General features: G+C 34.6%; 1 pseudogene across 1 annotated transcript; it reads right to left on the bottom strand.

Moving 5' to 3' along the window:
- Positions 1-211: 211 nt before the first annotated feature.
- LOC306874056 (methyltransferase N6AMT1-like) lies at positions 212-10,283 on the bottom strand (annotated as a pseudogene). The gene is made up of 7 exons (XR_013785842.1): positions 10,225-10,283; positions 7,453-7,594; positions 6,305-6,391; positions 6,140-6,230; positions 2,557-2,640; positions 1,340-1,481; positions 212-561 (listed from the first exon to the last, which is right to left on the bottom strand). The product of XR_013785842.1 is annotated as a methyltransferase N6AMT1-like (transcript).
- Positions 10,284-11,261: the final 978 nt, after the last annotated feature.

Here is an 11,261-nt window from a genome sequence, read left to right on the forward strand (position 1 = left end):
TCTGAGATCACACCAAAAAAAACAAAAAAACATTTAACTTCATTTTTGGAAGAAAAAAAAAGTTATTTCCATCTTTATATCCAGTCATAATTTATTTTAGTTTATATTGACTCTTCTCTGAGTTTGTGTAAAATGGACCTTTTATGAATAAAACGAACAAAAACAACCAAGACTAAAAAACAAATAATGTTTAATACAGACAGTGGCATTCTGGATCTCAGTGCGGGTCAGTAAGAGCGTTTAACCCTCGATAGAAGAGTGATGGATGGAATGAAACACAAGCAGCAGGAATCTAACACACAGCTCCATAACCGGCTCGGCTGATGTCCATCAAACACTCGAGGATCCCTGAGGAATCACTAACTAGCTTCTTGTGACCCAGTTGTTGAGCTCCAGCAGACTTTATGGAAACAAACGTGACGAAGCTCAGGACATCAGCTGGGTTTATATCATCAGTCAGGACTTACTGAAGCGCAGTATAGAGTCTCTCTCGTCCAGCCTGACGGGTCAAACACACCTCTCCACTCAGTCCTGACTTACCCAACACATCCACGATCTCTTCTAGAGAACACAAACACGAGTCCAGATCAAAGCTGTGCAGATACTGATGCATAACATATCAAAGAGCAAGAATGTTATTATAGGAGTTCAGAATAAACTCAGTGTTATTCATTTTATCTTTTAATTTCAAGTTTAAGTACAAACTTATTTTGCACATTCAACTACAATTTATTTAGCTTTTTTTTTTTCTTTTCAATTTTAACTGCAAACTGTGATGGCAAACCACAAATGTGACCCTGGAGCACAAAACCAGTCATAAGGGTCATCACTATTTTGAAATAGAGATTTATACATCTGTATAAATCATCTTTCCATTGATGTATGGTTTGTTATGATAGGACAATATTTAGCTGAGATACAACTATTTGAAAATCTGGAATCTGAGGGTGCAAAAAAATCTAAATATTGAGAAAATCACCTTTAAAGTTGTTCAAACATGATCTTTACTTAATATCCTAATGATTTTGGGCATAAAAGAGAAATGTATAATTTTGATCCATACAATGTATTGTTGGCTATTGCTACAAATATACCTGTGTTACTCATGACTGCTTTTGTGCTCCAGGGTCACATATGTAAAAAAATTTAACTTATTTCAGCTAGTTGCCAAAGCAACATTTCTCTCTCTTAAAAAAAAAAAGTTTAACATGAAGTACTAAAATAACTCAAATGAAAAACTAAATCTAATAAAAAAAAAAAAAAAAAAAAAGTAAACAAAAATGACCAAAACACCCAACAAAATGACTAGAGCTTTAACTGAAATGAAAGTGAAACACACCTGGGTCGTTCTCCGACACGGTCACCAGATAAAACAGGGCGTGATCTGACAGCAGCTGTGGAATCATGGGAAAGACTCGATCCATCACCTCTCGACCGCGGATCCCGCCGGCCCATGATGCCTCGATCCCGCGGCTGCCCACCTGAGCACCAAACACACTCGACACATGATCACAGCATCACATGCACCGCTTACATGATCATCGAGCAGCTCTTACATGCAGTTTCAGAAGAATCTCACCTAAAGTAAAGGGCTTTTTAACACAAATGACCAGTGTTAATGAAAACTAAAACTATTAAAACTTGTTTTTGTTCATTGAAATAAAGCTGTAATCGAATAAAACATACATATTAGACAAAAAAAAAAAAAAAAATCAACTATTAAAACTGAAATAAAGAAATAAAAATTATAATACATATATTTATATATATAAATTGTATTGAAAACAGATCTTTTAAATTGTAATGTTTCACAATATTTCTGTTTTTACTTGTATATATTAGAAAATGTCTCTCTCTCATATATATATATATATATATATATATATATATAAAACATTTAAATAAATATACATAAAATAAATTAATAAAAATAAACATTTAAAATCAAATAAATTAATACAAATATATTAAAGCTAATTAGAAATATAAAGAAACTAATAAAAATGACAAAAGCACATCAAAGTTACTAAAACTTGCATTACTAAAACAAACTGAAAATATAGAAGTACAAGCAAATTCAAATATTAGTAAATACTATAATCGTAGTATATAAATAATAAAATAACACTGCAATGAGTTTCCTATAAAATCTAATAAAAAAATAAAAACATCAATAAAATGAATGAGTGGTCCTGATGTTAGCTTCAGATTAGATGTTAGATTTATTAATATTTTGAATTAGTTTTTATTTCTTTTTTTTTAATATGTCAATTACAAAGGATAATTGATTAAAACATTTTATTTAAGCTTTAATTTTATTTATGAAAAGGAAAGTGAGAACTGTAGCTGAAATAATTTTTATTTATTTTTTTAAATCTCATTTATTGTTTATTTTAAGTAACTTTTTTGGTTTGTTTTTTCTGTTATGGCTTTAGTTTTCATTATGAAAACCCCGGTTTGACTATACAGCATTGCTATGTCATGACAGACTGATATTTGGGTTCTGCATGGTTTCTGGAGCTGTTGGCAATGTTTTCTTCACGTTCACTCGTGTACCTCCTCTGATGGAGTGACGACGTACGGCGGATTGAAAACAAGCACGTCCACTTTTCCATCCAACCTCGGCAGAAGACACTGAACCTGTGAGACGACAGAGAGCCTGAAACAAACACCGGAGCTGAAGACAGAAACAGTGCTGTTACTGTTAACCAGTCTTAATTAAGTGGCACTGATATACTATTTTCGTTTGTGTTAATATTTTATATTTAATATTAAAATAAGTATTGAACACGTCACTATTTGTCCAAGTAAATATATTTCTAAAGGTGCTGTTGACATGACATTTTCACCAGATGATGGTAACAACCCAAGCAACCCATACATACAAAGAAAACAAAAATAAGTTCACAAATGAAGCTTCTGTGGGTCTCTTCTATGAACTCTGACCTTTATTTCTTATTTTCTATTGGATTCAAGTCCGGTGATTGGCAGGCCGTTCTAGCAGCTTTATTCTCTTTCTCTGAAACCAGTCGAGAGTTTGATTGGCTGTGTTTGGGATCATTGTCACCCTTGTTTCATCTTCTTCATCCTGGTACTGTAGGTGTTGGGACAGAAGCAGCTAATATTAATTTCCACTGACGAGGGCCAGGATTGCTTTCTAATTACTGATAGATTTCAGCTGGATTCTTGGCTTTCTGCACCTCCCTTTCTTCATGTGTTCAATACTTTTTCTATTTTATTACACATAACTTCATTTGTGAACGTATTTGTTTTGTTTTCTTTGTATGTATGGGTTGCTTGGGTTGTTACTGACATCTGGTGAAAATTTCATGTCAACAGCACCTTTAGAAATATATTTACTGAGAAAAATGGTGACGTGTTCAATACTTATTTTACCTGCTGTGTATATGTATGTATATGTATGTATGTATGTGTATATATATATATATATATATATATATATATATATATATACATAAAATGTCTCGTTTATAAGTTGTTGCTTTTTTAGTACATCCAAGTTAAAGCAAAAATGAGAAATGTTGCCTTGGAAACTAGCTCAAACTTTTTAAGTCTTTTAATATGTTATTTTATTTCAGTTAATGTTCATTATAATGTTTTCAAGTAATGAAAATGTGTTTTGTTTTAGTAAACAATAACAACCCTGTTATTAACAAAAAATAAATAAATAAAATTAAAACTCATTTTCGGTAACTGACATAAAGGTGTATGACCCTGCAGCACACAAGCAGTCATCAGTAACACAGGTATATTTATAGCAATAGACAACAATACATTGTATGGATCAAAATTATACATTTCTCTTTTATGGCAAAAATCATTAGGATATTAAGATCATGTTCCATGAAGATATTTTGTTAATTTCCTACCGTAAATATATCAAAACTTAATTTTTGATTATTAATATGCATTGCTAAGAACTTCATTTGAACAACTTTAAAGGAGATTTTCTCAATATTTAGATTTTTTTGCTCCCTCAGATTCCAGATTTTCAAATAGTTGTATCTCAGACAAATATTGTCCTATAATAACAAACCATACATCAATGGAAAGATTATTTATTCAGCTGTCAGATGATGTATAAATGTCAATTTTGAAAAATTGACACTTATGACTGGTTTTGTGGTCCATATACAGTGCCCTCCAAAAGTACTGGAACAGTAAAGTTAAAATTGCTCTGTTGGCTGTGGAGTCAAGACATTTACAAATATGATTAAAAGATGAATATGAAACAAAACTACAGAATGTCACATTTTATTATTAGCCGTTTCAACACACAGATGTTTTACCAGCTAAGTTCAGCACTTTTATAGTTTCATCCCTCTATCTGATGTGATCACAAGTATTGGAGCAGTTGCCTCACAGGTCTTTCTAAGTGATCAGCTGTGTCCTGTTGCATTAATTCTTCAGATATTAAAAGCAGGGAATGTGTCGTATCAGTTATATCCATTACTTCTGTATTCTGAATCTTGCATTCGATGATGACACACACAAACCAGGATGAAGACGAGAGAGCTGACTTAGAGAGAAAAGCAAGCAATTTCGATGCTAAAAGAAAAGAGGAAGTCAGTTAGAGCGCTAGCAAAAACAAAGGGCATGGAGAAATCAAGAGTTTGGAAACCACCAGCAACCAACAACGACCTGATCGGCTGAGAAAACAACAGTAGATGATGACAGACAAATCATAAAAGCTGTGAAAATTAATCCTAAACGACGTGTCTGTAAAATCAGCAACAACTTCCAGAAAGCTGGGGTGATGCTCTGACAATCTACTGTCCTCAGGAGACTTTGACACAGAATTACAGATGCTACACAGCAAGATGCAAACCTCTGACCAGCACCAAACATAGAAAGGCAAGATTAGAGTTTGCAAAAAAGCACCAAGGTGAGCCAGAAGAGTTTTGGAACTGTGTTTATGGACCGATGAGACAAAGATGAACCTTTATCTAAGTGATGGGAAAGCACAAATGAGGAGAAAAAAAGGGAACTGCAATGATCCCAAGCATACAGCCTCATCTGTAAAGCATGGTGGAGGTGGTGTCATGGCATGGGCATGCATGGCTGTCTCTGGAACAGGCCCTCTCAACTTTACTGATGACTTAATGTATGATGACAGCAGCAGAATTAATTTGGAAGGGTACAAAACCATCTTGGCTACCAATATTCAAGAAAATGCCACCAGATTCATTGGGAAGTGCTTCATATTGCATCAGGACAATGACCCAAAACACCCTGCCAGTTCAGTCAAGGAATTTATAAAGCCAAAGAAAAGTGTTAGATTGCCCAAGTCAATCTCCAGATTTAAATCTGATTGAACATGAATTTCAGCAGCTGAAGAGGAGAGTAAAGGCAGAAACTCCCCAAAACAAGCAACAATTGGGATTGACTGCATTAAAGGCTGGGAAAAGTATTTCAAAGGATGAGAGCAAGAGTCTGGTGATGTCTATGGGTCACAGACTCACTGCTGTGATTGTGTGCAAGGGATCTGCAACTAAATAATAGCGTTTAATCTTTTATATCTGCCTTATGTTCAACTGTCCCAATACTTATGCTCACATCAATGAGTGGGATGAACTCTGAAAGTGCTGTTCTTTTTATTTGGTAAAACATGCATGTGTTGAAACGGCTAATAATAAAATGTGACATTCTGTAGTTTTGTTTCATATTCATCTTTTAATCATATTTGCAAATGTCTTGACTCCACAGCCAACAGAGCAATTTTGTATTTACTGTTCCAATACTTATGTATGTGTGTGTATATACAGTGCCCTACATATATACATATATATATATATACAAAAAAAAAAAAAATTTTTGGTAATCGAAATAAAGCAGAACTAAAGTAAAATGTAAATGAAAAAGCACTAAAATGGCTAAAATGGAAAAACTAAAACTGGATAAAAATAAAAATAATGTTCTTAAAATACTTAAAAAAAAAAAAAAAAATGACAAAAGCACATAATACAACTCCTAAAATGAAAATGAAAACTAAAATATAAAAATAAAAAGCTAATTTAAAGTATAAAGACACTATAATAAAATAAAAAATAAAATGTTATATAAAAAATAAAAAGTCAAATTTATAGTATATAGATAACAGAAAGTGGCTGTGTCTCACCAGGTCGGTGATGACTGGCTGCAGCTGCAGGTGATTGCTCTGAGCCGTCTGCAGTGTGCACTGCGCAGCCGCCGGATTCACATCAGTGCAGCTGCAGAACAAACACAACCAGTGACTTTCATTAGTGCAAACAGAGAAGAGCCGACGTGATCCATCTATACTCACAGATACAGCGCTTCAGGCCCGACCACAGACGCGAGGAAAGCCGAGACCACTCCAGACCCGCTGCCCACCTCCAGACACACAGACGGCCTGATCAGAGACACACAGTGGGCCTCGCTTATAAAAGGTTGCTTATCCACCTTATTCTTCCTGTAGAAATGGGCACGACCTTTTGTCAATTCTATGGGTCTTGCTTCCGGTCTAATTTGCTTCCAGCTATTTATAGCTGTACAAAACCGCTCGCTTGATATTGCAAATCAGTGTCTCTTACCATATTGTCCATATAATGTATTATCTTAAATGTGAACACTGGTTTGTAATGCAAACACTTTTACTGTTTACTGCATGTTGCATCTCTTCTCGTTATTTTCCTATAGCGGCTAATGAACCGTAAGTCTCGCCCATCGGCTTACTTCCATGCTGAAGAATAAGGTGGATAAACCGTCCTAAATTTGTTCTAAGATCATTTCTCAAAAGTGCGATTCAGAGAAAATGAACATGTGCACAAAAACACTGTATGCCTCTCTTCCACATGTGACATTTATAAATCACAAATGATCTTGAAATTATGCGCTGCTGACTGGTGCCATATCTCCAGCTTGTAAACACCCCTTAATTAATATCATTAGCATATGTGACCCTGCAGCACTAAAGCAGTCATGAGTAACACAGGTATATCTGTAGCAATAGCCAACAATACACTGTATGGCTCAAAATTATCAATTTTTCTTTTATGACAAAAATCATTAGGATATTAAGATCATGTTCCATGAAGATATTCTGTAAATTTCTTACCGTAAATATATCAAAATGTAATTTTTGATTAGTAATATGCATTGCTAAGAACTTCTTTTGAACAACTTTAAAGGAGATTTTCTCAATATTTAGATTTTTTTGCACCTTCAGATTCCAGATTTTCAAATAGTTGTATCTCAGACAAATATTGTCCTATCATAACAAACCATATTTGCTTTCAGATGATGTATACATCTCAGTTTCAAAAAATTGACCCTTATGACTGGTTTTGTGCTCCAGGGTCACAAATATGAACGTTCCCGTGGCTTTAAGTGTACGCACACTCTGAGATCAAATTTGTTCGTACGCACGCTTTATAAATGAGGCCCAACGAGTCGAGAGTCCAGCAGCTTCACCTGCTTCCCTTCAGCCGCTCGGCGTCTTTCTCCAGAGCGTCCATCAGCAGGAACGAGTCTTCGGCCGGTTCATACACGTCTGTGAAAGCATCGCGGCCGGCCGGAGCGTACAGGGGTGTCGGGTACATGACAGCAGCAAGGCCTGATGGGAAAAATAGGGATGTATCAGATTTAGCAATATCATGATATATAGCGATAAAGGGCTGCACGATTAATTAGGGATGTAACGATGAACAGCGAGCCGGTTGAAAATCGATTAAAATGTGTGACTATTTAAATCGGTTGAGATGCCAAACAAATCGCGATACAATTGGAGTTTATATGAATGCGCTATATTGCCTGTCCATAAGTGCCACCTGCTGGCAGAGAGTGAATTTGCGTCTCATTCAGCTCGTCTGTGAAATTATACAGTCTCTAATTTAGATTAAAAACTGCTCGTGTTGCATGCATGCATCATCTTTGTTTGGATAATGATTAAAATACAGTGGTTGCCTCTCATTTTAAATGGAAAGAGCACAGACAAAGCCGTAGTTTGTTTATAAGAAGAGATTTATTTTATTTGCATTACTTCTTTGATTTGGAGTTTGTTTTACATTTACAATTTAGTTTTGTTATATTTCAATTTCACACAGATATGTGCAGCAATTTGTCCAAGCAATAATAAAAGGACACATTTTCATCTACTGTATAATGTGTCTTAAATCTCATTTTAGAAAAAATGAGCATGCAACATATTTCATAGTATTTTTAGCAGTGATAAAGGCTATGTTGATTAGCATTGCATTATGTGAGATCATGTATACTTTTAATATCAGTCTTTATTCTTCTCATACTGTGTAACATTTAATCATAGTTTTATATGTAAGGCTGAACTACCTCCTGTGTTTCAAGTACATGGTGCGCATGTGGGAACTGGAGCCGTGTGAAGCATGTTTTATTATGGATAGATGCTCTTTATTTGACTTCATTTGGACTGTTGAAAAAAAAAAACACCCAACTACTCCCATTATAAAGCTTGGAAGAGCATGCATGATTAGTAATATAACACCGATTGGATTCGTCTGAAAGAAGAAAGTCATATACATCTAGGATGCCTTGAGGGTGAGTAAATCATGGGCTAATTTTCATTTTTGGGTGAACTAACCCTTTAAGAAAATAGGAAGCTCTTAATTTTGAACTCTCAAAGTGCATTTGATAGAATAATTTAACTTTAAAATGTATAAAATTGTAAATTTTTTTCAAACTCTTCATTTGACTTTCTTTTTATTTTTTATATCACAATGAATATTGTACCGTGGACGTCATATCGAGATTTTATCGTACCATGAGATGTTGTTATTGTTACATCCCTAGGAAGAAAAACAATGCAAGTTATTGATGGGGTTCACAAACAAGGTCCAGTTCTGCTGGTTGGGTGGTCAGACGATTTTGAGCTGATTTTATGTCCCTCACGCGCTGATGAACCCGTCGCAATCTGGTTTAAGTGTCGTTTCACACGCAAACGGCTTGATTGGGGCTTTTATGGATTTATTTTCTGAGCTCTGGCACGCCGGAGCGCTCGATGGTGTGAATGTTCAAAGCCCCAAGCGTGTAAAATCTGCTCTGAAAACAAGCGGATTAAGAGAGGAGAAGTTTACAATGTCTTAATGAAGTCTATAAATGCAGCAGCATCCGTCTGAACATGCATCGCTCCGTCACATAAACCTGCTTCCAAACATCTGGAATAATTTCTGTCCTTTCATACAGTCAGCATAGAACATACTGTGCTGATACCATGGTACAGTGATGGCAGAACTATGGTACTTTGGTACATGTATATATTAGAAATATATGTGAAACGATTAATCGCATTCAAAATAAAAGTTTTTGTTTTTGTCATATATATGTGTGTTCTGTGTATATTTATCATGTACATATATACATACAAAATATTTATATGTATTTACATGCATATATTTATATTCATATATGTTTAAATAATAAATATATTTATAACATGTTTCTTAAATATATACATGCATATGTGTGCATTTATATATACATAATAAATAAACAGTACATGTGATTAATTGTTTGACAGCATATATATATATTTTTTTTTCAAACAATATTTATATTGTTTGAATATATATATTCATTGATACTGATTTTTTTTTTTTCCACTGAATGATCACCATTTATTTACTATGGTATTTTCATTTTTTTTTAAATAGGGAAAGGAGAGAGTTATAAAAATTCCTGACTTAGTATGTCATAAAGTATCATGTTTCTCATGTTTTTTCTGAACTCTATCTATCTATCAGTATTTCAACTTTGTCATTATTTAGACTTTTTGTCATAATTATGTTTAATATTATTATTTATTTATTTTCTTTGGTACAAACTATGGCACTTTAGCATAGCATGGTACTTTAATAGGGAAGCATTAAAAATTCAGCTGTTTTAAAATCCCCTTCTACTTTACCATAGCAGTGCCATCTCATTGTTATAATATCACAGTACATAGAGGTTATTTAAATAACATAATTATTATAATAATGTAACGTGATATTTACATGACACAGAAAAACAGCACCAGGGTAATTTCATGGACTCATTAAAGAGCATGGGTTGTGAATCCTGTAAGCTATGTGTCGAAATACTATGGTATTACCACATTTTTTGTAACTGACTGACGCGCACTCGTAATCGCTATTTATAATATTTTACACTTTTGATACAGTCATGTATTCTAAACTTTATATTATATATGATAATGAAGCTGTTTCTTACCCTGTCTGCTCCAAGAGCATGATTTTCAAACACAACAGCGCGTGGCCTCGGTATAAAGCACTTCCGGTTACTGTCACAAGTGCATTATGGGAGTCGTAGTTTTTCAACATGGATTCGTGTTCCATGACCCCGCGTCGATCATAACGGAAATATTATAAAAACAACTTAAGATCGATCATTTACTCTTTATGGTAACGTGAAGACAGAGTGTATATTATTTTTAATGTTTATAAATCCCCAATCAATGACACTGAAAACCTGTTTATGGATTTTCCTCAATCCACAGTTCTTGTATGTGCAATTTTATACATGTATTGTCATATACATACATCCCATACATATTAGAAATAAGTACATTTATTTTGTCAGTGCACACGTGAGCTGCTCCAGATGGCCCTAGTTAGAGCGTCCAGGTGCTGTTTTACCTTTTAACAGCCCTGCAAACTCTTAATTAGATACAAGAGGGACTCATAAAAGACAAGCAATAAAACATGTCATTTTTGCATGCAGCGAGTGATAAGGCAAATTACTCGCTTTAATTGAGGTATTCCTGGCTCTGCAGAAAGGCCAGAGCTTTACAGGGGCCACAGGGGCCCGAGGGGGCGGAGCCTGGAACTGTCACTCTTTAGAAGTCGACCAATGGGGTGGAAGTGAGTGACCAGTACTTTGACCCCTGAATTGATATATATATTATTTATATTACATATCCAGATAAGAACACATAATATGTCTAAATACATAACGAGGAGAAATGTCTTAAACTCTCAATAGAGGGCAGCATTGGTCTATGTGTGCTTTTCTTTCAGGCTCTTGATTTTTTCCTCCAAGTTGAAACTTTCAAAGCACCATTTGGCAAGATTCTCACCAGTATCAGTCGATATCACTTTAATCTTCATTCTGGATCATACTTAATAAATACATCATCTGACCTGACTCGTAGCAGGACTGGTCAGTCTCCGGAGGACAACCACATCCAGGTGCTGCTGCATGTAAATCCAGCCATAAATACAAAACACCTTCAGATGGCTCTTATTTCA

This window comes from Barbus barbus, assembly GCF_936440315.1.
Source record: "Barbus barbus genome assembly, chromosome: 8".
Classification (NCBI taxonomy): Eukaryota; Metazoa; Chordata; class Actinopteri; order Cypriniformes; family Cyprinidae; genus Barbus; species Barbus barbus.